The following is a 27,163-nucleotide window of genomic DNA, read 5'->3' on the forward strand; positions in this document are numbered from 1 at the left end:
AAAGAAGTTAGTGTCAGAACAAAGTGTTTGATAGCACAAAAAAGACCAAGAAGACAAAAGATTTGTGTATGTATAATGCACTTGTGTAATATAATGTATTTACTACATGAGTGAATAAAACAGATTAGCTTTTAATACATGCTATTAAAAGATAAGCTACTAATACATGCATTTAGAGAAGAAGAAATGTTAGGAAAATACTAGTGGAAAATAGGATGTGAAGAGAGGTGAGTTCCTTCCTGTAGAGGAGTTTCCCACTTATGTAAAAAAACTAATCAACGTTTATGGAGTGACTACTAAGTGCTCTCTAACAGATGCCATGAAGACAATCCTTTTCTACTCTCAGTAGTCTCAGGTCTGCTGAGGTAATGCTTCTAGGAAAAACAGTTTTGATTTCAATATAAAATCGTAACTTGATTATGGTTATATGCCCACCTATAGATGGAAGATGGAAAATCCTTGAAAAATGTACTAGTGAACTGGTTCTGCTGATAACTTATTTTCAATACTACTTAAGTAACTATATAATTAGTGGAAAAAAGGATATTGTCTGAGACTAAAATGTGAAATATTAATTGCATTTTTGGTCCCTATTGATAGCCTTCTCTGCATCTACACTCTTGGTGATTGATACTTTGTGTCTGCTCGTTTGAAGAGATAGAATCTAATTCCCTAGCCTTGTCTCTGGACTGGCCTTATGATTCTCTTTAACCATAGAATGTGGGAGAAGTGATGATGTGCCTATTCTAAGTCTAGGCCTCAAGAAGTCTTGAAAGATTCTGTTCCCTCTCGGTTAGTCCACTGGAGGATGAGAGACCCACGGCCCAATAACCTCCATTGCCTCGGCCAACAGACAGTCAACTTCCAGTCTCACCATTACCTAGACTACCACAGGGACCACAGACACATAACGGTGCCCAGCCAAGACAAGAAGAAACATCCAGCTGAGTCCAGCCTAAATTGCTGATCTGCAGAATTGTAAGCTAGATAAATAGTTGTTGTTTAAAGACACTACGTTTTGGGATGGTTTGGGATACACCACTAGCTAACAGGTAAAATAAGATTTAAGAAACTTTAAAATAATTTAAAATAAAACTTTAATACATTTTATGGGATGATTCAGGAGACTCCTTCTGAACAATAAGCCTTGTGAGGACAATGCTAACTAAAAATACAGTTTCTGAACACAAATTGTACTTTATTGCAGCAGTTAGCCTCTGCTCTTTTATTGTAGTATAATTAGTGTAATATCAAATAAACCTGGTTCAAACCAAGACAGGGAGGTTTCTAAGTACCAATAAGTTGTCTGTCTTGGTAGAAATTTAAAGGAACATGTTGAGTTTATTATTGTGTGGCATGTTATTTATCAGCAGGAGTGATTTTTGACAAAGAGGCCCCAACATAAATTTTCATTCTATTAAAAAATAATCGCAAAGTCCTGCTCCCAATCCAAGGCCACAAATAATTTAATTAAAGCCTATAAAACAGTACACACAAAAAAGTCACTCTGTTTCCTTCACTCCACAACTTGTATGTGTGGCTTACAATGCATTTACTTTATTATCAGTCTTGATAAACTCTGGGGAAGAAAGCCAGGGGTAACCCACCTAATCCTTTCATGAAATGTCTCTCACATGACTTTGAGTTTGTGGGATCTTTTCTCAGGCCCGCATGCCTGAGTGCCTTTTGCTGATGGCCCTTCCCCATGAGTGAGGAAGCTGGGTCACTAGTTGAACACTAGGTTCAAGAGAGCATGAGAATCATGCTTGCAGCTGCAGTTAGCTGAAGGGCTGGTGGAGATCACTGCTCCATGATTCTATATTCTGAGTTCTGCCATTTTAATGATATCTGTACATGTTTTCTATCTTTGAAGATTCTTGGATTTTTACATATCAGAATCCCAAGGCTGAGATATAAAAATTTTAAAAATTAAACTCTTTGATTTTTAAAACCAGTTATTTGCTAAGTTCATGAAATATCCATTTTCAGTAAATGAAGAGTTCTCTGTGTCTGAGAATTGCATTGGTTTTCTGTCTGGGGGTATAGTGGTTCTCCCCCTGTCCACTTCTGCCAGTTCTGCCAGCATTATTCTTTGTTTACCCCACAGTGCAGGCTGAGGGGAACACCTGCTCTGCACTCTGGGTCCAGGAAAATATTTCATAGACTCATGGGAAAGACCATGTCTTATGGCAGAATGGAGGCTAATTTGGAGGTTAGGAAACCTTGCTCTAATTCTTGCTCTGCCACCCTTTACTGAATGATCTTGGATAGCTCACCAATTAGCTTCTGTTTCACCTATAGAAGGAAAATGTGGGAGTTGACAACCTCTTATATTTATAGCTACTTATTATGGCAATAATTGGTCAGCATTGGAAGACATGGCCACTATATCTATGATTTTCACTGATTTTATTTCAAGAGCTAAAATAGCCTAAAGAACCTTAGGACTGCCTCCTGCCCTGGCTTGATTAGCCACCTTTAAGGCTTTGAACTCAAAAGGTCCTTAATGCCTTGGGGTTCATGTCCAAGTGATATTTGCCAATGAATATCAATCCTGAAATAATTTAGAGGTATTTTCATTTAACATGTTTAAAGTGAATTTTTTTTTTTTTGCTTAAAATGGTATGCTTCAATTATGTGGAGTTTTTAATTATAGAGACTTGAAATAATTCATGTGATTCACTAGTCCTGGAACTTCTTATCAAAGGATAGTGGGCCTTTTACCAACTCCATTAGGCTATCTCTACAGAAACACATCCTCATGTGAAGGTTTAGTCAAGGAGTTTTGTTGTTATCCAGAGCATGCTGCCCTTTAAAGAGAAGAAAGCTTTCCTTTTTGGGAAAAGACTTCTCTGATCAATTTTGGCTGAGGCTTAAGCAATGATTTATGGGTTTCAGTTGACCCATTTGTTATTTATCTAGGCAAAATGAGTTTTCTATTGATTGGATGTCTCCCCTGATTATGTTTAATCTTTGGAGTGGGATCTAAGGATGGAAGAAAGAGACATCCATGATAAATGTAGCTTTTTTCCCTAGGAAAACTTGGAAGACATACTATACCACATGGTCCTTTCCTTTTTTGTGGATGGCAAAATGATGCATCACTTCCCGGAGCTTATGATAGAAGATGCTCCTTCGCCAGTGTGAAACACTTAAAAGGACAATGATTTGTTCAGGGAACTAACCCTGTGTGCTGCGTGTCCTTTTGCTCCATTTTACTGATGTGACAATTGGAGCAGAATGTTTATGTGGCAAATTTTCCCAGCGTTTATTTGCACTGCTTACTACATTCACATTCTAGTTTACAAATCTTGACAAAGACAACTGAATAGGTGTTTTGCATGAATGTACTTATTTTGTATTGAAGTATGACACACATGCAGAGAAGTGACATTGTCATAAGCAAATGGCTTGATGGCTTTTACAAACTGAATGTATGTATAACCAACATCGAGAACTAGAAGCAGCTCTTTTTCAGCCCCTCCTTCCTGAAACTTTTCCTCTCCTTCCACCTTGACCAAGTGTAATCTCTCTCCTGACCTCTGGCAGAATAGGTTAGTTTTGCTTATTTTTATTTTTATATGAGGTGAATCTCTAGTGTCTGGGTTCTTTTCCTGAAAGCTGTGTTTATGGAATTCATCCATATCATTGTATGTGGTTATAGATTCTCATTGCTGTGTAGTAGTTCAATGGCATGAATATACACTAATCATTTATCTGTTCCACTGTTGATGTGCAATTGGAGAATTTCCAATTTAGAGCTATTATGAATAAAGCTGCTAGAGCCATTCTAATGCATATCTTCCAGTGAACACATATACACAGTTCTCTTGGGAATATGCCTAAGTGTGGAATTGCTGGGTCGTAGATGTACATTTTTAAAAATCGTAATATTGGAGTTGAGTATGCAGAATTGACTGAATTCTAAAACCAAAAGCTAATTTTTTGAAGTGTGAATTTCTGTTTGGGGAAAGTGAATAATGTGAAGAAACATAACATTTTTATTTATGGAAATAAATTTCATGTCCTCTGAGCTAACATCGCCAGTTCTTACGTCTGAATGGCAGGATGTTGAGTGTGCTGACGCGGTCATTTTCTGTGGGGCTGCTCCCAGCTTAGCATTCTTGCCACATAAACTCTTCTAGCCCAAACCTTGAAATACTGCAGGAAGTGGCATCAGCCCTTTTGTGTTCTTTTCCGGCACCAGGTTGCTCATCTCTCCCTGTGCCCATTTGAGGTAATATACTGACAGTTGTCAAGATGAGTCATGGCTCTTTCTCAGACACACAGGGAGACCAAGTTTGTGACTAATCGACAAATCCTCTGGACACAGGCTGAGCCACCAAGAGCCACCCTCGTCCCGGCAAGTTCAGGCCTGGGCTGCAACCTCTGACAGCCAGAGGGGAAAGCAAACATTGGCAGAACAGTTCTGTTTATTTGCTTCTCTGATTTTGAAGACATGCAGCTTTCTCTCACTCTTCTCCATTTCCTCTAAAAAATTTTATTAATCTTAGCTTATTTATGGCCTTTAGCGTTTGTCTGCCTGTTCATGCATGTGCTCAGAATCTAAGGAGTATGGGTGTGAATAGAGGCCTCAGGGGAGATGTGGGCTCAAGCCGAGTCCAAGTGGCCTTTGAGCATTGCTGTCTTCCTGGCCACCTTTCACTCCCTATGACTCCTCTGACTCCTTTGCACAGATGTCATTGGATTAATATAAAGCAGGACTTGAAAACAATAAAGAGAAATAAAACGTGAACAAGAAGGATAAGATGAGTCTTTAAGTGGTAGGTACTGATTATCTGCATAGATGTTTCAGGTCTCCTGAGATTTTTCTGGAAACCATTTTCCCAACTGTCCCAAGTTAGTTTTCAGACATTACTCTAGAGTTGTGTGTGTATGTGTGTTAGTACAATGTCAGCACTAGGTTTTGCAATCACATATGTGCTGCTAGTTCTGTAGCATCTCCATGGAACTAGCCCTTGCAATTACAACAAAGTCTGATATTGGTTGGCTACAAATAGGTATTGCCTTGTGTATGAGTTGGGTGATATTTTGAATCCCTGGAATTGTCCTCTTCACTTTGAAACATCCACTCACTCAGAAAAAGCCTTGCATCCCTTGCCTGAAGGGTGGAAGAGGTGGGGGTTTAAATTAGTTTCAAGGGACTGGACAATTTCATTCTCACCTACTGAAAGCACCATGTTTGTTGAAGAGAAACTTTCAGAGCAGGCTCAATTAAGCCCAGACAGTTTGATTTAACTTGTTTTTAATTGTAATGGGTTATTTTTTCTGGCATGGAGCCACCCAGAATTTCATCTGTGAGTTCCCCAGATAATCTCCATCTACTTTCACAATTTTCTCAGCAATATTCAGAATTCCCACTACAGTGGGACCTTCTCCCCTCCCCTGTTTTTGTGTTCTTTACATCATTCAAGGGTTTGGAGATTAGAAGGCATCCTCTTGGTGAATTGTGGCTGGGAGAGGGGTTTCTGCAGGAATACTCTTCACAAATCTACAGTCTGTCTTCAGAGGCCAAACTTGTTTCTTGTAGAACTAGAAGTCTCCAACAATGGCAGGCCCCCTTCCTATATTCAGCAATTCCTTCTGTGTCTCAAAATCAGGGAGTTATTGCCTAATCTTTATTACAAAGAAGGGACTGTTACCATCTCGGTTGGAAAGAGGAGGAATGGAGGAGTTAGTGTTAGGGAAACCAGTGCCCATTAACCTACCACGGTGGTTTGTAAAGTGTGGTCCCTGGATCAGCAACATAAGCATCACTTGAGGACCTCTTAGAGAAGCACACTTACTGAACCAGAAATTCTGGGGCTGGGCTTTTAACAGGTTTTAACAAGCCTTCCAGGTAATTCTCAAACAGGCTACAGTTTGGGATCAACTTCTTTCATCAAAGATTGCTTTTGCCAGTCTTAAATAGTAAGACTGTAAAGTTTGGAAGAAGTATCTCTGGGTTTTTTTTTTTTCTTCTTCTTCTTCTTTTTTTCTCCATTTTCTTCTGTTTTTCAGTGGTGGTAACTTGTACTGCAAGACAACAGGTATAAAATAAACCCATGTAAAATATTAGCTGCAATTTCCTTAAGCCTGGGCTCTCTTTTTCCCAGTGGAAGGCTGATAGAAGAGCTACTGCAAAATATATTGAATGTTTATCCCCTCACCTTGTATATATTTGAAAAACGATTAAGTCTCTAATCTTAAGTTTCTGAACTGAATGCCTTCCAGACCAGGCTATCTCTCTGTCTTGATTTTTCTGAATAAAGTTATTAACTGCCTTTTTTGATGTATTCTTTTGCACGGTGGCTTCAAAATAGTGTTTTGGTTTTCTTTCCTTTCCTTTTGTTTTTTTCTGGAAATTTCTCCCAAGGGATTCTTAATTATGGACTTCTGTTGAGTATATATGATAACACAAAACTCTGGTTATGGCTGGAAAGCATAGAATTCAGAAGAAGGCTGTCTTACCACTGCTACACCAACAAGTTGAGATAGGTGTTCCACAGTTTGTCCATTGCAGGATAAACAGAGAATGGAAGGGCTCACTTCCTGAAACCTCAGTTGATGTCTAACATAGTGCGGGAAGGAGAAGTCATGGAGCAACAAATCACCCATTGTTCATTTCCTTGTCAAAGCTCTAGAAAGCTTTGATGACTACCCATTTAATTATGAGATTTAAAATCACCTTATTAAAGTATAATTTATATATGATAAAATATTAGATATTAAATATAGAGTTTGATGAGCTTGATGGATGTATACAACTGTCTCACAAATTACAATAGATAACATTAATTATTGTTATTATTATTATTATTTAGATACAGGTTCTCACTCTGTCACCCAGGCTGGAATACAGTGGTATGACCACAGCTCCTTGTAACCTCAAACTCCTGGGCTCAATCAATCCTCGCACCTCAGCCTCCCAAAGTACTGAGATTACAGGTGTGAGCCACCATGCCCTCCCATAATATATGATATTTTTATCAGCCAGAAACTTCCCGGATGTTCCTTTGTAGCCAGCCCCCCATCCCTGCCCTATGCAGCCACTGATTTGATATCTAGCACTACAGATTAACCCTCCTTCTCCTAGAACTTCATACAAATGGAATCAAACAGTATATACTTTTATGTTTATGTTGACTTCTTTCACTCAACGTAATATAAATATCCAAACTTATGCCCCAGGCTAACATTTTCTTTTCTTTTTTTTCATTTTTAATTAACTTTGAAGTTCCAGAGTACAGATTTACTATGTAGGTAAACCAGTGTCATGGGGGTTTGTCATACAGATTATTTTGTCACCCCAGGGATTAAGCCTAGTATCCACTGGAAACCACAGGACACTTTGAAACTCCTTCAGGACAGAGGTAATTCACCTGCTGTGTTGCATATATCAGTATTTTGCTCTTTTACATTACTCTGTAGTATTCTATTATATGAATATATCCAATTTTCTGTTGACAGATATTTGGGTTGTTTTCAGTTTTTTAGCTTTTATAAATTAGGCTTCTATGAACATTTATGTATAAATCTCTTTATGGACATATGTTTTAATTTCTTTTGAGCAAATGCCTGAGGGTGAAATTGCTTAGCTATGTTTAACTTTGTAGACAACGGCCAGTTGTTTTCCAGAGTTGTTGTTCACCGAAAATCTATGATGGTTTTAGTTGTTCCACCTGCTTGCCAACACACACAGACCATAAGTCTTTAATTTTAGCCACTTAAGTAAGTTTATGTGTCATCTCATTGAGAGATGGTTAATTTAAAAAAACCTCCTATCCTCTTGTGGGTTTCCTTGCTGGTAATTCTAACAAGGGGACCAATCAGCTTAGAGTGTAACGTAGCGATGTATGAAATTGACAGAGATCACTAGGTCATGCACACAGCTGATTAACTATCAACCTGTGATCACAATGGGAACTTGAGGGCATCGCTTGTGCCCTCTTTTTTGGAAATTTAATCTGACTATTTTCTCTTTGAATATTTAAATTTCTTTAAAGAAGTTAACAATTAAAGGAAGGCATTGTGTTAGTTTCCTATGGCTGCTGTAACAAATTACCACACACATGTGGCTTAAAGCAACAGAAATTCCATTTTTAATTTAACCTTCTTTTTAAAAATTATTTATTTCTTTTTTAAACTTTTATCTTAGGTTTGGGGGTGCACATGTGGGTTTGTTACATAGGTAAACTTGTGTCATGGGGGTTTGTTGTATATATTGGTTCGTCACTCAGGTACTAAACCTAGTACCCATCAGTTATTTTTCCTGATCCTCTCCCTCCTCTCACCCTCCACCCTCAAGCAGGCCCCAGTGTGTACTGTTTCCCACTTTGCATCCATGTGTTCTCATCATTCAGCTCCCACTTATAAGTGAGAACATGTGATATTTGGTTTTCTGTTCCTGCATTAGTTTGCTAAGGATGGCTTCTAACTCCATTCATGCTCCTGCAAAGAACATGATTTTATTCTTTTTTTATTACTGCATAGTATTCCATGGTAAAACAACAGAAATGTATTCTGCCGCAATTCTGGAGGCCAGAAGTCCAAAATCAGCTTCTCGGGGTTAAAGTCAAGGTGTGTACAGGGCTGTGTTCACTCCGGAGGCTCTAAGAGAGAAGCCATTCTTTGCCTCTTCCAACTTCTGGTGGCTGCTGGCATTTCTTGGATTGTGGCTGCATCCCACCAAGACGTTCCTCTGTCTTCACATTGTTCCATCTTCTGTGTGTAGTGTCAACTCACCTCTGCCTTTCTCTTATAAGAGCACTTGTACTCATATCTAGGTCCTACCTGGAAAATCCAGGATAATCTCTCTGTGCCCAAATCCTTAATTTAATCACATCCGCAAAGACTCTTTTTCCAAATAAGGTAAGATTTATGGGCTCCAACGGTTAGGACCTGATATCTTGGGAGTGGGGATTTTTCAGCTTTCTACAGGCATTCAGCCTTAAAGATAGTTGTGTCTGAAGTTGAAGTTCTTGTTTCCTTTTGAGGAAGGATGTTTGGAAGAATCTAAAAAAATACATAAATGCACAAATTCCATGAACTATTCCTGCAGGTTCCTATGATCTTCTGGAATCCATCCATAAATACCAGAAATAAAATGCCATAAGGAGGAGAAATAGAGCACAAACCCCAGGTCCACTAAACAGTATTATTTGTTCATAATTCTGTCTTTCCTCTAGCCCTTATCATGGATTTCCTGTAGGTAGAATGTTCTTTCCCCCTGTTGAGTTTAGGTTTGGCCATATGACTTGCAATGGTCAGAATAATTTAAGCAGAAGTGATAGTATGCCAGTTAGCAGCTAGGGCCTGAAATGGTTTTGCAGGTTTCCATCAGTCCTCTTGGAGCTCTGGTCTCTACCATGAGTTACCAGATCTTGCTTCCAGTAGTCGTTGTTCCTTCTGCCTGGATCCTGGAAAAAAGACTTATACCTGACCCAAAGTTGGAAGTCTGGTCTGGCGCAGAGAAGCCCAACTAACTCCTTCTGAAGCAAACTTACCTGCAGATCCATGAGCATGAATTAAATGCCTGTTTTTATAAGCCACTGTGATTTTTGTTTTTTTGTCAGGTAGCATTAACACGGCAAAAGCTGACTGATACATCGTATATGAATCTCTGTCTATCAACTTTTCTATTCTGGAAAGCTGTATTGAGCAGTGCAGAAGGAAACCTCAGACTGTTCATTACTTTCCTTTCCCTAAAATCCTACAGCACCGGTTAAGCAGTCAGCTCCTCATTTGTTTTTTCATACTGCTTTTAGAAAATTAGTCAAAAGGGTTTTCTACACTGAAGGCACTCTAGTCCTAAGGAAAATCCCAAATCATGATATTCTAAGTGGTTCTCAACATCAAATGGCTTATAACTCCGAAAAGGAAAATAAGCAAAACAAGCAGCTATTTTCTCTCACTTAAGAGTGAACCACAATTTCACAATATCACAAAGGAAAGGGAGGAAGTCCGCCATCTTTTTCCTGGAATCTGGGGAAACATTTGTCTTTCCTTGTTCTATTTTTCTGCTAGATGCTGATTTCAAGCCCCTTTCGAAAGGAGGTAGAGGGCAGGTAGGAAGAACTGAGGGCTCAAATCCTGGATTGAACATTGGTAAGATGGGCAACTACCAAACTTCCCTCATGAATTCTATAATATTGACTGCACTTTAGTTTCATCGTTAGGCAAAATTTCATCATGTGCCATGTAAATATTTGCAAAATCTGTGTTGGTTTGTGGTTAATTATGGTATAAACAAAACAAAACCCACAAAAATCAAACAAACATAAAACCCCAGTACACCTCCTCTCCCAATTTCACCTGTTAATCACCATTATTTAATCAATACCAGTTTTCTGTAGGCACTCTTATCAAGTTACAGCCAAAGAGAAATGTTTATTACCACTAAAATTCCATTATGTGAGAATTTTTCTTTAAATAAGATATTTTTTGTTCAATATTAGAAAAGCAAAGATATTGGGAATTTACCATTGTCTCAAATGAATAATCTTCCCTGAGTCCAGTATTATGGTCTCACTACCCCATAAAATTAGCAAATCATGCTTGGGGAAAATATAAAGAACTGTTGATATAAAGGAAGCTCCAAAATTCAGTGGTGCTGGTAGCATTATAGATAGAAAATTGGTGATTTGGGAGGATGACATGCCTTAGACATGACAGCTTGTATGTTCCCCTTTATGAGGTGGGTGGGGAAATAGGGTGTCTATTATGTCAAACTACCCTCACCTGCAACAGCGAAGGTCTGAACTTTGTTCAGTTGGATATATTTAATGCCATTAAAATGTAACAGATACGAAAGTGGTTCTGTCTCATCCATTTAAAGTTTCCAACATAAATTACTACTTTGCATGGTACACTTAAAGCCAGGTCTGTTTTGTGTCAATGCTAAATGAAAATGGAAAAATAAAGCCAGAGAAGAGGCTAAAGTTCACTGATGCAGTAAAAAGTGAAAAGGAAAGCAAAACGACGTTCCATTTTCTGAAAGGCTACCAGCCCTGCCTTTGATGTTGAGATTGTTCAATTACCACGGAACGTGAAAGATGTTCTGTGATCATTAAATTGTCATTTCCCCCCCATCCTGAATATTGTAGTGCATTTCCTGTCTTAGTGAAGCAAGATAAATTAGGTTCAGGCGTTTCCCTGGAAAGGGCACTTCTCATTCCATGTGATGCTGACCTTTTTTCCTTTCTAATGAATACTGTCTTAAAGTCCTTTTTACCAACTGATGTGTCCCTGTCTCAGAATGGTATACCCATTTTTATGCCTTTGTTAGTTTTAATCCCTTCTAAGACATCATCTTTTCTTTAGTATTTAAGTACAGTTAGATGCTATTTCACGCTGCATTTAAAGTGATGGAGACTCTTCGCAGCATATGCTTGTTTCGGATGAGAGGGAATAATCCTAAAACTTCGGTTATTTTAAAGCACCCACTTTGTTGGAAGTACGATCTATAGACAGCAGAAAGAAAAGTGGACTTGGTAATGGTTATTGGTTGGCTCTCAGATTCTTCTTCTTGCCTGTTAAACACATTATGCCAAGAACAAGTCCCAGGACTATTAGCCTTGCTCCAAACATTCCTGTGCACACATGTTAAACACAGGCAAATGAGGCTCAGCGAGGTAGCCCAGTCTGGAGGAGCCAGTTCTGCAGTATGAGGTCCACATGCTAATTCTGTTCCATCTGGTTTCGTCCACCTCTCAAAGTGTATTTTACTTGATTACAAAACAGTCACGGTCAAAATTGTTCGTAGTTATTTCCCACCGAGGTGGTGAATGTCTTGACTGGCTGGATTTTCTGGCTAGATTTCTCCCTTCTCTGTGGATGGTCTCCTGTGACCATATGCACTTTTGAGTTCCACTCAAGAGCCAGAACTAGTCTTGTTCTTGGGGGTTCAGGACCGTGGAAGAAGTAGTGCTAATGCAACCATATTGCTCATTTCTAGAAAGTAAGCTTCTCTATTGTTTTTGAGACTCAGACTAAATCTTTGTTCCATTTTCCATGGGTTTCTCTCTCAGACCCACTTATACTTGAGTCCTTGTCTTAAAAATTGCTTAGAACCAGTGTTTAGTATACCTGGCTGCTATTCCAGAGCCACAATCAGGGCCTGATTCTGCACTCTTGCGCTTCACAATTGCCCGAGAGTGCTGCTATTATTATTATTTGCAATAATTAATAATAATAATAGCAGCTACCTATTAATGGATGAATGCTTACTTCAGGTACCTAATACTAAGCACTTTAAATGTCACAATTCTTTCCAAAGTTGAGACAAACATTTTCTTTTTCTTTTTTGTGACGGAGTTTCGCTCTTGTTGCCCAGGCTGGAGTGCAATGGCACGATCTCAGCTCATCGCAACCTCCGCCTCCCAGGTTCAAGCAATTCTCCTGCCTCAGCCTCCTGAGTAGCTGGGATTACAGGCATGTACCACCACGCCCGGCTAATTTTGTATTTTTAGTAGAGACAGGGTTTCTCCATGTTGAGGCTGGTGTCGAGCTCCCAACCTCAGGTGATCCACCCGCCTTGGCCTCCCAAAGTACTGGTATTACAGGCGTGAGCCACTGCGCCTGGCCCAGATATTTTCATATTAAAGGTTCTGTAGCTGTTTTAACATGCATTAGAAAAGTTTTTATTTTAAAAAGTCATAACTTTATTTTAATTAGACTAGGAAAAAATGTTATGTTTTAAGCCCATGATTTCATGGATATTATTGTTTGTGAGGCAAGGATAAAGGAGAAGAGAAAGTGAATTTAAGGTTGACGCATGACTGTTTTTCTCTTGAAACTCCTGCTGTGGCAGACAGGCCCACAGCTTTCCTGGGGGCACCTCTTCTTTCTCCCCAGTTTTCAGTGGTTGGTAATTTCTGAGTTTCCTCAATATCTTCTGTTGGCTTCTCCACCATCTGTTGACAAAAGCTCTGTAAGAAATTCCCTTATTGTAAATATGTAAAGTGATTTCTGTTTTCTTGCCTGACACAAGTTGGTAGGTTGACCATATCTTTATGAAAGGGTAACAAAACTGAGGTTTGATGAAGCTTAGCAACTTGCTCAGGATCTTACACCAAATAAGTGATGGAACTAGAATTAAAATCTAGTTCTTTTTGACTCAAGAGCCTATCTTCTTGATTCCTGCTCTTCTGCATACCTTAATTGACTTCACAGACTTGCCTGATTTTAGTCGTTTGCATAAATGGCCAATATGACCTAAAATGTACCTCTCCCTGAACAATATTTCTTCACTGGCAAGCAGAGCTGCTCCCCAGGAACCTGGTCTCTGCTCAGCTTGCCCCAACTGGATCAACTAACCATTTCATCTGGCTGGTGCTTAGGCAATTGTTCAATTATTCAGAAGATTCTTACAATTTTAGACCTGGAGGGATCCTGCAATGATCTTGACTGCATCTTGCAGAATACCAGCAGAAAAGAGATGGCAGAGTCAAATCAGGATAATTCAAGGAGCAGGTGGCAGACTGTATTTAGCAAAGACGGCCACACTATGTGTATTTCAACATCCTATGCTCCCATTATGATGTGGTTTGCATTTCCCCATCAACAGGAAGGTTCTGTATTCTCTCCCACGAACCTCGGTGAATTAAGTGCCTTGATGAATAGAACGCAGAAGTTAAGCTCCATCAATTCAGAGGTGATGACATAAAAGCCAGTGTGACGTTCTCTCTCTCTCTCTCCCCCCGCCACCCCCCCGTCTCTCTCTTTTGGTACATGTGATTGCTTTGGGGAAAGCCAGGTACCACACTCAAAAAACCCCACAGAGAAATCCCTATGGAGAGAAACTGAGGCCGCAATCAATAGCCAGCACCTACTTGCCCATGTGAGTGAGTGAACTGCCATGGAAGTGCATCCTACATCCAAATGACTGAAGCCCCAGCCAACATAGACCTGCAACCACATGAGAGACCCTAAGCAAAAATTTCCTAGCCAAATATTTCCTAAATTCTTGATCATCAGGAACTGTGAGAACTAACACATAATTATTATTATAAGCCACTATATTTCAGGATGAGTTGTTATGCTGTGATAGATAACTAAACAGAGGATTTAATAAAGGGATTATATAAAGGGCTGACAATGCCGACAAGGGGTGGTACAGTATCTTGGAGCTTCTAGTAACCAGTCTGCTGTCACTCCTAGACCTTAGAAGCACAAGGCTGTGGAGACAGGTTCACCTGAGAGAAGCAGTGACCTCTGGTCAAGGGTTGCAGCCAGCCCAAGGTGGTCCCCCAGGTAAACAACTGGGAGAATAAATGCCTCAACCTCACTACCCTCTTCCTTCAGGTCTTTGGTTGAGGGGCTTCACCTTGGCCATTGGCCAGATCCAACTATCAGAGGATGATTAGACTTTATTAAGTAGAGCCACTGGGAGAGTTGATAGGTTCAACAGGAAATACATGCAAGGAAGAAGCAGGCTTTCAACAAGATATGCCTTCTGGTAACTCTCATATTATCTCTAGCTTCAGTCTCACTAGACAACCCAGTGCTGTCATTCTGTAATCCTACCTGCACTGGTCAGCCAGGGCACTGCCAGCTGTCACATTCAACATCTCTTTTCTGTGAACTGTCAACAGAGAGAATTATATTAGTTAGAGAACTCTAATCCATTAAAAGATGCCAGAGAGGACTTTATTAGCCAAGATGTAAAACATCCAATGAACTAAAGGATGAATTTCAGTTTCTCCCTCTTCAGGTTCTATATTGACAAATCCTTCCTGTGACCTTTCATCCTTCTTCTCTAGCTACTTTTCTCGTTCACTCTTTCTTCTACCAATAATCTGTATTGGTCATCTCCATTTTCTCACCATACCCTCACTCTTTAAACGCCTAATGAACATGATGTTCCAGCAAGTCAAACTTCATGAATCACTGCACTTTTAATCCCCTGATATATCTAAATCTATCCGAATTCCTCTCCATCTTCTTTTCACTCACTGTCTGGATAATAAATGAGAGCCATCAGTAAATTTACTAACTTGGTTCTATGTTCTTTTAAAAACATGGTTAGAACTTAGGGCTTTGATTCTGAGTAAGTTGATATGAAATCTCATTAGGAGACATAATACTAAGTAATGCATGGGGTTGGGCAAAATTTTGATCTCATAGAAACCCTCTTTCTCCTTAAATGACAATCACCATCTTTTATTCATTATTTAGTATCCCAAAGCAAATACAAAATTTAATCAATGACCAGATATCTCCCCTATTTTAAGTGTTCTTTTACTCTCTTCAGAATACATCTTATTTAGAAAAAATCTTATACATTATTAATCATGTTGGCCAAAGAGAAGCCTGTTTATATATTTGCAACAGATGCCATAGATGTTAATAGACATTCATCTGCATTTATGATACAAGAAGAAGGCTATGGCTCAAAGATATAGGTACATAGAAGTTTAACTACGGGTATGCCACTAGTCAGTGGCAGAGATGTAATGACTTTCTTGCCTCGCCAAGATTTCCAGTTCAATGTTATTTCACATTAGACTGTTTTTTTTTGTCCTAAAAATTGTGTGGTTTTCTAGACCGATAAAACAAACAACTGTTTTGATAAACTTAAACATGCTTCAAAGAAAAATTGTTTTCCTATAGGGGACACAGCGTTTGGCACACAGTAGGTATTCACTAGTTATTTGGAGAATGAATCAAGTGACAGGAACCTTCCAGATAAATTCAATCAGTTCTGCTTCCTTTTTCTTCAAGTCTTCATTGTGCAATGTTATCCTCAATTCAACCCTAAATCTATTTTCCCAGAAGCAGTGAGTGGTTTTCTACAAGTATGCTATTTCTGGGATCTTGTTTGGCTCCAGTATCTTTTTTTTTTTTTTTTAAGAGTCTTGACTTTCCAGATTTGAGGAGCAGCTGCTTTTTTGAATAATATACAGGACTACACATGCTTTTTCTGCCTGTTTCTTTCCTCTGAACCCCGGAGGGATTGACATCAAGGATTGTGATGAACGATATTTGAGTATTTCCCTTGCCCTTCTCCACACTTTTGTACTACGAGCATCTTTCTTTAGAAACATTCATCTCCATCTATGTCTTAGTTTCTCATGTGTTTTTCTTTGCAATGAGAATCTCCTTAGAAACCCCCCTTTCTACTCCTTTGCCCTATTTCCTGTTATTTCATCATTGAACATGATTCCCTTCTCTTCTGCCCATTTCAATATATTGATCGTTATTTTTCCCTCCTATGTAAGAAAATGAAATTTGTTGATAGTCCACTATAAGCCAAGTAGTGCTGTAGGCTTTTCCATGTATTATCTCTATTAATTCATGCAGTCTTCTGAGTTCAGCAACATTATTTCTGTTTTTCACAGGGGAAATTAGAGGTGCACTGTTGTCAAGTAATTGCCCAGATCTACACATTGTAGCAGGCTTATCCAATTCTTGATTTCCTCCCACATCTATGTCTAGTGATATTGAAGGCATGCAATGTTTTGTTTGCCACTTTGGAATTGACAGTACCATCACTGTTTTCATTCATCTAATTGGGAAGTAGGTCAGTTAGAAAGTGGAGCTAGAAATGCTGAAGGGAGAAGGAGAAATAGAAAAGAGAACAAAAGGTCAAATTTTTAATCGTTCCTTTAACCTCAAGACAATTCTCCATAGAGTGTCTCTCAACTTCCAGTGAGTAAGTTCAAAGACTTTACTACTCTCTTCTTTACCCAACCCACCACTTCTCACTCCCAGTAGGTGACCTCACCCCATATTCTCCTACCAAAATAGAGTGATATTAGGCATCTTCCTGACTCTCAGCAAAAGATCAGTGTATATTTTCCCTTCTTTGGACAAATAAGGCTCTCTATTTATCTGGCCATACAATCATTTCCTTTCCTTCCCAGTTAAACTGCTTGCCAAAGAGCCTCAATTCCTTCTTCCTCATCTTGTGGGCACTTCTCACCACCCCCTATCCTAAGGTCTGACTTGGCTCTGCCTCTCCACTGCTGCTAAACTTATCATAATAACAGTTATCCCCAGCTTCTGTATGGCCCCTTTCATCTTTCTGTAGCACTTGACATTATTTAACATTCCATCTTTGTAACTCTTTAATTTCTAGGTCTCCCTGGCATTTGCAACACCTGGTTCTTCTCTCAGATTTTAGTATGGGCTTATTATCTGCACTAGACCCTTATTAGTTGAATCTCTCCAAAGTTCTGGTCTTCAACCTCTTTCCCTAGTAGAACTCACTGTCATGGTTCAACCACCACCTCAAAATAATAACTGACCCCTCTTTTGTACTTTAGGTTTATATATGGTAATAATTATTTGACATTTCCTCTTGAACACTCAACACATCCCTCAATTCTCTGTCTTCCCCCAACCCATTACAGACCTTTCTTTTGGTAATCTCTTTTTCAGTTAATGGTATCACTGTTTATCCAGTTACAGAAACCAAACACCAAGGTGCTACTTGTAAATCTCTGTCCTTCTTATCGATTCCATCACATCTTGTCAAATCAGTCTCCTAGTCCTCACTAGTCTGTCTTCAAATACTACTTGAACCTGCCCCTTCTACTCCATTTCACACCATTTCTCACCAGTAGCATAACAAAAGCCATCAAGCTTATCTTTCTGCCTCCATTTCCCCTTTCTGTTATATCTCTTCTTGCCAGAGTAAACTATATGAAAAGTAAAAAGTGGGCATGTCTCCTGCTTATCATTCTTCAGTGGCTTCAACTCATAGACATCTAAAATTGCAGATGCATAGCACACTCTAAAAGGGTTCCCCTGGCCTGGCCCTGACCACCTTTCCAGCAGCATTGACCATATGCTCTCCAAAGCCTCCTCGCTCCTTCCTTTCTCACCCTTGAAGCTGTTGTGCAAACTCTTCCTTTGGTGGAAAGGACCTTTTTTCGTTTTCTTTTTTCTCTCCTTTCACCTGCCCAAGTCATCTCTATTTTTGAAGAGTCAACTCAGGAGTAATTTCCTCCATGAAGTTCCTCCCAAATCCCCAATCAAGGCTGGGAGTGTCTATCAGTATACCTGGCCCTAAGGAGGAGCTCAATAAATGTGTGCTGAACTCTTCTCAAGCTTCTGACCGCACCACACCTCTTTATTCTTACTTTAATCTCCTAATGATACAGGACATAGAAAGAAATTATTTAGGGAGATAGTGAGGGTAAGAGAGTTCTTGGTAAGGTTTCCCTTTTAACAAAAAGCAGCCCCAAATTATTTCTTTTTTAGCAAAGAGCTGCCTGTAAAATCGAGCTACAGAAATAGATAAGCAAGCTGGAAGCTTGCACAGGTGAATGCCAGCAGCTGTGCCAATAACTACCTGAGAGCTAGGCACATTCAACATAGAGGCTACATTTTCCCTTTTCTTTGTCAACCACGTGTACGGTAAAGGAACAGGCAATGTGGTGCCGGCCAGGTAAAGAACCCATCTGCATTATAAAATATTAGGGTGGGGCTGCCAGCTTCTTCAGGCACTATGTAAACGGCACACCTGGTCCAACCAATCTTTGGGTCTTATGTAAATCAGACACTGCCTCTTCAAGCTCATCTATAAAACCCCATGCATTTCACCACAAAATCAGAAGATCCACTCGGGAGCCCCTCTTTCTCTGCAAGAGAGAGAGCTATTCTCTTTTTCTCTTTCTTTTGCCTATTAAATCCCTGCTCTTAAAGTCACTTCTTGTGTGTCTGCATCCTCCATTTCCCTGGCATGGGACAACAAACCTCAGGTATTAATCCCAAACAACGATGCCGGTATACTAATTTAAAGAGAATATGAAAATTTTAAGATAAGAATTTCTTCATCTCCCCTGATATCAATCAATTCTTTCTTCATCTGCCTACATCATCTCCTTCTTCCCTTCTGTTATACTAAAGTTACCTCAAAGAGAAACTAAGTAACTTGAACAATTGTAGCAGCTGCATTAATAACCACATAAATATCAAACATTAGAAGGAAAGGGAGAGGTAGGAGGCATTGTTAATGACCTGAAGTACCATGTTTAAATTAGAGAGTTAATTGATGGCATAAAGAAATAGAATAAGCATAATTTTTAGATAGTTATGTGGGGGATCTTTAGAAGAATCAGAATTAGAAATGAAGATATACCTTTGGGGAATGGTAGATGAGATATGAAAGGGAGATTGGATAATTTCTCTAATGGTGTATTTATTCCCATTATAAGTGTTACTTTGCTGCCAAGGCTGTGTAATCTAAGATAGGCAACTTAAAAAAAAGAGTATTAATACTTATCTGTAAGGGATGTTATAATTCAATGAGTTAATAAATATCTCAAGGTGCTTTCTAACTTTTAGAGTGCAGTTCAACTTTTATTAAGTGAGAGTTTTGGATGCTCTCATGTAAAATAATAATGTGAATTGCTTTCCTGGACACTATCTACTTTGGAATCAATTTCTCTTTCTAATGTTTGTCAGTATGTGAATGGCCAGGACAAATTGGTTTTCCTTAATCCACACAACATGTCATCAACAAAGTAAAATCGACTAAAAGTAAAGTCATCAATTACATTCACCATTGGTGCAGAAAAGATAGTTTATTTAAAAGTTATTTGGTAGACTTTTTACAAGGTTTCTACTTTTTATAAGAGACTATGGAAGTCTGAGGAATGCTTCAAGAAAAGAGAGAGCTTCTCCCCTGAAGGGGCTCAATACACTGACAATTGACTGTCTCTGTGAAAAGCATTTGAAATGAATCCAGGGATGTGACTGAAAAATTTTAGTACCCAAATACTTACTAATGAAATATTGTCTTCATATTTAGTCAGGAGATACTGATGTCACAGTACAGAATGTTGTGAGAGTTTTCTTTAAATTTAATTTTAATTGATTTTTATAAGCATGACTTGATGTCTCCAAAAAAGAAAAGGAAATGTATTAAGTCCCCAAAACATTTTAGTTCAGTATTGCATAAACTTGTCTCTGTTTTTCAAGAATAGTCAGAGTTTATAAGTGTTTCTCAAGAAACCTCAGGTAAATTGGTGCTGATTGCAAATTGTCTTCGTTTCTCTCGACCACAGAGAAATATTTTGTGATAGTTTTAATAAACTATTTCGTTATTTGGTAATGGTTTCAGTCTCATCACAGAAATAAAATTACATGTCTTTTTTAGCATGTATCTTACGGTTTGATGGTTTACTCTTGTTTTGTGGGGCTCTGACATTCATATCTGCTACACATGGCCCTTTAACAACGACCCTCTCTTTCTTTTTCTAGAAGTATGACAAATTCTGCACCAGTAATACTGTTTCATCATCAAATAAAATAAACAAGTTATAGGAATGTACTCTGGCTTTTTGCTTCTTAATTACTCTAATTTGGGCCCCAGCTGGGGCCCATCTCTGACAATCTTCACTCCATCAGATAAAGGGGAATTGTTTAAAATTGTGCTGGGTTTGTTATAAGCAATGGACGAACTTCTAAAAGGATTATCTCCAAGTTGATATCTGATAAAAGCAAAATATTAAGGCTGAATCGAAATGAAAAATGTTTTGAGACTTCTCCCTGTTCAAATGGTCTTAATTCATTATCATGGTAGAGCTGAAGACGTCTTCTATTTAATAGCTTCATTTAGTTGTTATGAACATTTTGTAAACGCATTTTTCCAGATATCTCTTATATTGAAGATGTACTGAGTGCCTAAAATCAGGAATTTTTGAAACAATTCAAGAGATAGGGTTAAAAAGTTCATTTCAGTGAAATAGTGAAATAAAGGGCGAAGAAGACAGAAAGAAAGATACAGATGAAGAAGAGGAGAAAAAAAGGAAAGGGTACAAGATAAAGTATGAAGCATAAGTGAAAGTGTATCCATGGGTTTTGTGTGCAAGGTCCTTCTTATTTCTCCCCATGTGATTATACCCAAGTATTCTGCCGAAAAATTCAGTTTAGAGAAGAGATGGAGGATACAAGTACTCACTTAGGAGGCACAAAGACATATATATATATATATATGTATATATATATATATGTATATGTATACACAAACACCCAGAAACAGAAAGCAAAGCCTGCTCATTAGAGAAAATGTAGAAAACTTTGAAAAGTAGAAAGAAGACAAATAACTGGAGAGAGACAAAATCTGCCCAGCCTCAACAGAAATTCTGTTTTCTTTTTTCTTTTTCTTTTTTTTGTCTGTGAATGTTAACTGTTTTATTTTTTTGAGATTTGAATTCTATTGGATTTATTATTTTTAAACTTTAAAAATGATAACTTTAAAACTATCAATTAAAATAATTGTTAGTTTACTTGATTATATTATAGACACAGAAAAGTGCATAAATTGTTAAGTGTAGAGCTTGATAAATTTCCATAAATTGAAAGCTCAGTCATGATAGCAACTATTTTGCAACCCATTTACTTTTTGAAGACAATTAGGCCACTTGTTCCAGGACCCTTGCCTTAGTCTTCCAGCAGAGGTATTTCTTCCTCCCTTGTGACAAAATTAGCCAGACTCCTTAATGGAATCTGAGGATAGGGAGGGGTTCAGTCACAGAAGCAATATGGTAACCAGCCCGATACAGGTATGCATGACAGTAAAGGAGAGTGTTGAGGAAAACAATCGTAAACATTTAAAGACACTTCTGGGGGATGAGAGCTCCAGGTGCAGCTGGAAGAGGTGAACACTGGTAGCTTCACAAGGGCAGTGGCAATGACAGCCCCAGCACTGGCAGCCCAGTAGGAGCTTTGGGCAATAGCCCAGAGCAGAAGCAGCAGCCTGAGAGCTGGATGTAGGAATGTGCACAGAGGCCTGACTACAAGGGGCATCCCAAAAAGAGGGGAAATGGGTGATCAGAGCAGAACAAGCTGGCAGCAACCTCGGCAGGGGCAGGAGTGGAAACGTGGCAAGTCTGAGAATGGACTGAGAGACAAGAGGGAACCGCAGTAGGACAGGGGGTAGGGGAAGATACATTTAAGGAAATCAAAAGAGGGCTCAACAGCAGCAAGAACATGGATATCAAATACTTGGAGGAGAATAAGAGGGGATAAAAAGATAATGCAGATTAACTAAATCCTCCTTCTTTATATCTGAGCATGATATGTGGTATGTAAAGCTAATGCATAAAGAAATAGAAAAGATTTAGAATGCAATTAGAAATATAGAGTAGAAATAGGAATAGAGAAGAGAAATAGATGATAGGATAGAAATAGAAATACAGATTAGAAAGTTGATATAAAAAGAAATGAAAAAATAGAAAAAACATTGAGTAGGAATAGAAATATAGAATAAAAATAGAAGTAAACAGAAAAAGAAAACCGAGAAAACTACATACTAACATCACTGAGGAACATAGACGCAAAAATCCTCAACAAAATACTAGCAAACTGAATCTAATGGCACATCAAAAAGAAAATTCACCATGATCAAGTGGATTTCATCCCAGGGATACAAGGATGATTCAACATGCACAAGTCAATAAATGTAATTCAGTCAGGCTCGGTGGCTCACGCCTGTAATCCCAGCACTTTGAGAGGCCGAGATGGGCCTATCACGAGGTCAGGAGATCAAGACCATCCTGGCTAACACGGTGAAACCCCATCTCTACTAAAAAAAAAATACAAAAAATTAGCCGGGCATGGTGGCGGGTACCTGTAGTCCCAGCTACTCGGGAGGCTGAGGCAGGAGAATGGCATGAACCCGGGAGGCGGAGCTTGCAGTGAGCAGAGATTGCGCCACTGCACTCCAGCCTGGACCACAGAGCAAGACTCCATCTCAAAAAAAAAAAAAAAGTGATTCACCACATAAACAAAATTAAAAACAAAAACCATATGATCATCTCAATAGATGCAGAAAAGACGTTTGATAAAATCCACAATCATTTTATGATAAAAACCCTCAACAAACTAGGCATAGAAGGAACATACCTCAAAATAATAAAAGCCATACCTGACAAACCCACAGCCAGTATCATACTGATGGGGAAAAGTTAAATGCATTCCTGCTAAGAACTGAAACACGACAAGGTTGCTCACTTTCACCACTTCTATTCAACATAGTACTGTAAATCCTGGCCAGAGCAATCAAGAAAGAGAAAGAAATAAGGGGCATCCAAACTGGGAAAGAGGAAGTCAAACTATCTCTGTTTGCTGATGATTCGATCTTATACTTAGAAAACCCTGGAGTCTCCTCTAAAAGATGACTAGACTTAATAAATGAATTCAGTAAAGTCTCAGGTTACAAAATCAATGTACACAAATCAGTAGCACTGCTGTACACCAATAATGACCAAGCTGAGAATCATATTAAGAACTCAATCCCATTTACAATAGCTGCAAAAAAATAGCATACATAGGAATATACTTAACCAAAGAGATGAAAGATCTCTAAAAGGAGAATTATAAAACACTGAGGAAATAAATTATACATGACATAATTGGAAAGGCATCCCATGCTCATGAATTAGAAGACTCGATATTGTGGAAAATGACCATACTGTTCAAAGCACTCTACAGAGTCAATGCAATTCATATTAAAATACCAATGTCACTTTTTTTCACAGAATTAAAATAAACAATCCTAAAATTCGTACAGAATCAATAAAAGAGCCTGAATAACCAAGACAATCTTAAGCAAACAAAACAAAATGAAACAAAAAATTCTGGAGGTGTCACATTACCCAACTTTAAATTAAACAAGGCTGTAGTAACCAAAACAGCATAGTACTGGTATAAAAGTAGATTCATAGACCAATGGAACAGAAGAGAGAATCTAGAAATAAAGCCAAATACTTACAACTAACTGATCTTCAGCAAAGCAGATGAAAATATACACTGGCAGAAAGGACATCCCATTCATCAAATGATGCTGGGGAAATTGGATAGCTGCATGTAGAAGAATGAATCTTGATCCCTTTCTGTCACCATATACAAATATTAACTGAAGATGAATTAAAGTTCTAAATTTAAGACCTGAAACAATAAAAATTATAGAAGCAAACCTAGACCAAGGGAAATAACTTGTGACTAAGCCCCAAAAGCAGATGCAACAAAAACTAAAGATAAATAAATGAGACCTAATTAAACTAAAGAATTTCTGCACAGCAAAAAAAATATAACTATATAATACATAATTATATATTATATAATATATTATATTATATATAATATAATATTAAATATATAATATATAATATAATACATAATATATAATATATATAATTTTATATATTATATAAATTATATAATATATAATTATATATTATATTTATAAATACATATATAAAATAGAGTGAACAACCTACAGAAAGGGAGAAAATAATTTGTAAGCTATACATCCAACAAATGACTGGTATTTAGAATCTACAAAGAACTCAAATCAGCAAGAAAAAAAACCAAAATAATTTCATTAAAAAGTTGACAAACAACATGAACAGACGTTTCTCAAAAAAAGATGTAAAAATGGCCAACAAACATATGAAAGATTGTTTAACATCTCTAATCAACATGGAAATGCAGTTTAAAACCACAATGAGATACTAACTTCTCCAGCTAGAATGGCCATTATTAAAAAGCGAAAAAACAATAGATGTTGAGATGGATGTGGTGAAAACGAACTGCTTATGCATTGCTGGTGTAACCTCTATGGAAAACAGTATGGAGATTTCTCAGAGAATTAAAAGTGGATCTACTATTCAATTTAGTAAACCCACTACCGAAAGGAAAAAAAGTCAGTATATCAAAAGGACATCTATGTTTATTGCAGCACAATTTACAATTGCAAAGATATGAAATAAGCTTGAGTGCCCATCACCTCATGAGTGGATAAAGAAAATATGGTGTGTATATACTGTGGAATACTACTCAGGCACAGAAAAATGAAACAGTGTCTTTTGCAGCAACATCAATGGAACTGGAATCCAGTTATTCTAAGTGAAGTAACTAACTAAACTCAGGAATGGAAAACCAAATATTGCATTTTTTAATTTATAAGTGGGAACTAAGCTATGGGCATGCACAGGCATACAGAGTGGTATAATGGACATTGGTGACTCAGAAGGTAGGAAGATGGATGGAGGATGAGGTATGAAAAATTACCATTTGGGTATAATGTACACAGTCGGGTGATGGGTGCACTAAAACCCCAGACTTCACCACTGTACAATCCATCCATGTAAACAAAAACAACTTGCACTCCTAAAGCTATTGAAATTTTAAAAAAGGTAACATAGATGTGAATTAGAAACAATTAAATGTAAATATAATTATGTTGACTTATGTGGGGAATATTTAGAAGAATAACAAATAATAAAAAGTACATTTTTTTGGTCACATACGTCTTTTCTTTCATTATGAATAACACATAATTTCAGTTCTGATATCCTCTTTGATTAGAAGGCTGATTTAAAACCAATTTTAAAGTAGTTTCCTTGAAAAAGCTTATGTTGATCATGAATCTATAATTTTATTGCCATGTGGCCAAATAATATGTTCTGTATGAATTTTAACTTTTAGGAGTTTACTAATTTTTATTTGAAATATACAAACACCATTTTTTTATCTCACTATTGAGTAATGCCTTAGCTAGATATAGGAATCTTATTGAAAATGACTTTTCCTGAATAATTTAATGATAGTGTTTCATTATTTTCTAAGCAGTTAACTGAGCTGTTAAGAAGTTGCAATTAGTGACTTTGTCATTCTTTTAAAAGTAATCTGTAGTTATTCTGGCAGCTTTAAGTTTACTCTTTTTTTTTTTTGCAATTTCATCAAGCTATGTGCATATATGGATTTATTTTATTTTATTAATCCTGTTCAACACTTATTATGCTATTGTTTGTTTTTGGAGACAGGGTCTCCCTCTGTCACCCAGACTGGAGTGCAGTGGCACAGTCTTGGCTCACTGCAACCTCCACCTCCCAGGTTCAAGTGATTCTCTCACCTCAGCCTCCTGAGTAGCTGGGACTACAGGCATGTGCCACCATGCCCGGCTAACTTTTGTATTTTTTTGTAGAGAAAGGGTTTCACCATGTTGGCCAAGTTGGTCTCGAACTCCTGACCTCAAGTGATCTGCCTGCCTCGGCCTCCAGAAGTGCTGGGATTACAGGCATGAGCCACCACACCTGGTGTGGTTTAATGTAATTAAACCGATGAGGTTTAATGTAATTCTCCAGTCTTGAAATTTCTCTCTGATTACCTGTTTGAATATTGACTCTGCTTTTTCCTCTCTAGGCTCCTTCTGGAACTACTATTAGATACTGATGAAGCTACTCAATCTATCTCCTATGTATCTTTATTATTATTATTATCGAAATATAATTAACATAACATAAAACACATCCTACTGAAGTGTTTTTCTACAGTGGTTTAATTCAATTGTTTTTAGTATATTCCCAAGGTTGTCCAACTACCATGATTGTCTAATTTCAGAACATTTTCATCATCCGGAAGAAAATCTTGTACCTATTAGCCATATTACCTCATTCCCCACTTCCCGAGCCCCTGGCAACCATTAATTTACTTTCTACATCTATGGATTTGTCTATTACAGACAATTCATATAAGTGAAATCATATGATATGTGACCTTTTGTGTATAGCATCTTTTACTTAGCATCATGTTTTCAAGGTCCATCCATGTGGTAGCATAAATCAATAATTCATTACTTTTTCTGGTTGAATAATATTCTATTGTATGGATATACCACATTTGTTTATTTGTTTATCAGTTGATGAACATTTGAGTTGTTTACACTTTTTGGCTGTTATAAATAATGCTTCCATGAACAGTCACTTATAACTTTTTGGGTGAATATGTTTTCAATTCTCTTGGGTACATACGTAGGAGTAGAATTGTTGGATTGTATGGAAAACTTATGTTTAACTTATTTTATTTTACTTATTTATTTTTATTTATTTAATTTATTTTTGAGACAGAGTCTTGCTTTGTCGCCCAGGCTGGAGTGCAGTGTCATGATCTCAGCTCACTGGAACCTCTGCCTCCTCCCTAGTTCAAGCGATTCTCCTTCCTCAGCCTCCTGAGTAGCTGGGACTCCTGGCGTGCGCTACCACACCTGGATAATTTTTGTATTTTTAGTAGAGATGGCTTTTCGCCATGTTGGCCAAGCGGGTCCCAAACTCCTGACCTCAGGTCATTCACCTGCCTCAGCCTCCTAAAATGCTGGGATTGTCTACTTGAGCCACCGCACCTGGCTAAAAATTTATGTTTAACTTTT

The 27,163-nt window shown here is 37.9% G+C and overlaps 1 long non-coding RNA gene across 3 annotated transcripts in view; it reads left to right on the forward strand.

The window, feature by feature from the left end:
• The window catches only part of LOC101130394 (uncharacterized), a 43,508-nt gene that overhangs the window by 11,028 nt on the left and 5,317 nt on the right, over positions 1-27,163 (forward strand). The window contains exons 5-6 of one of the 3 annotated variants that reach the window (XR_010132368.1): positions 731-1,052; positions 6,825-7,022. The exons of the other annotated variants lie outside the window; for them this stretch is intronic. This is a non-coding gene — a long non-coding RNA (uncharacterized lncRNA). Of the gene's footprint in view, positions 1-730; positions 1,053-6,824; positions 7,023-27,163 lie in introns of those variants that run through there. 3 annotated transcript variants of the gene reach the window in all.

This window comes from Gorilla gorilla, chromosome 21, assembly GCF_029281585.2.
Source record: "Gorilla gorilla gorilla isolate KB3781 chromosome 21, NHGRI_mGorGor1-v2.1_pri, whole genome shotgun sequence".
NCBI lineage: Eukaryota > Metazoa > Chordata > Mammalia > Primates > Hominidae > Gorilla > Gorilla gorilla.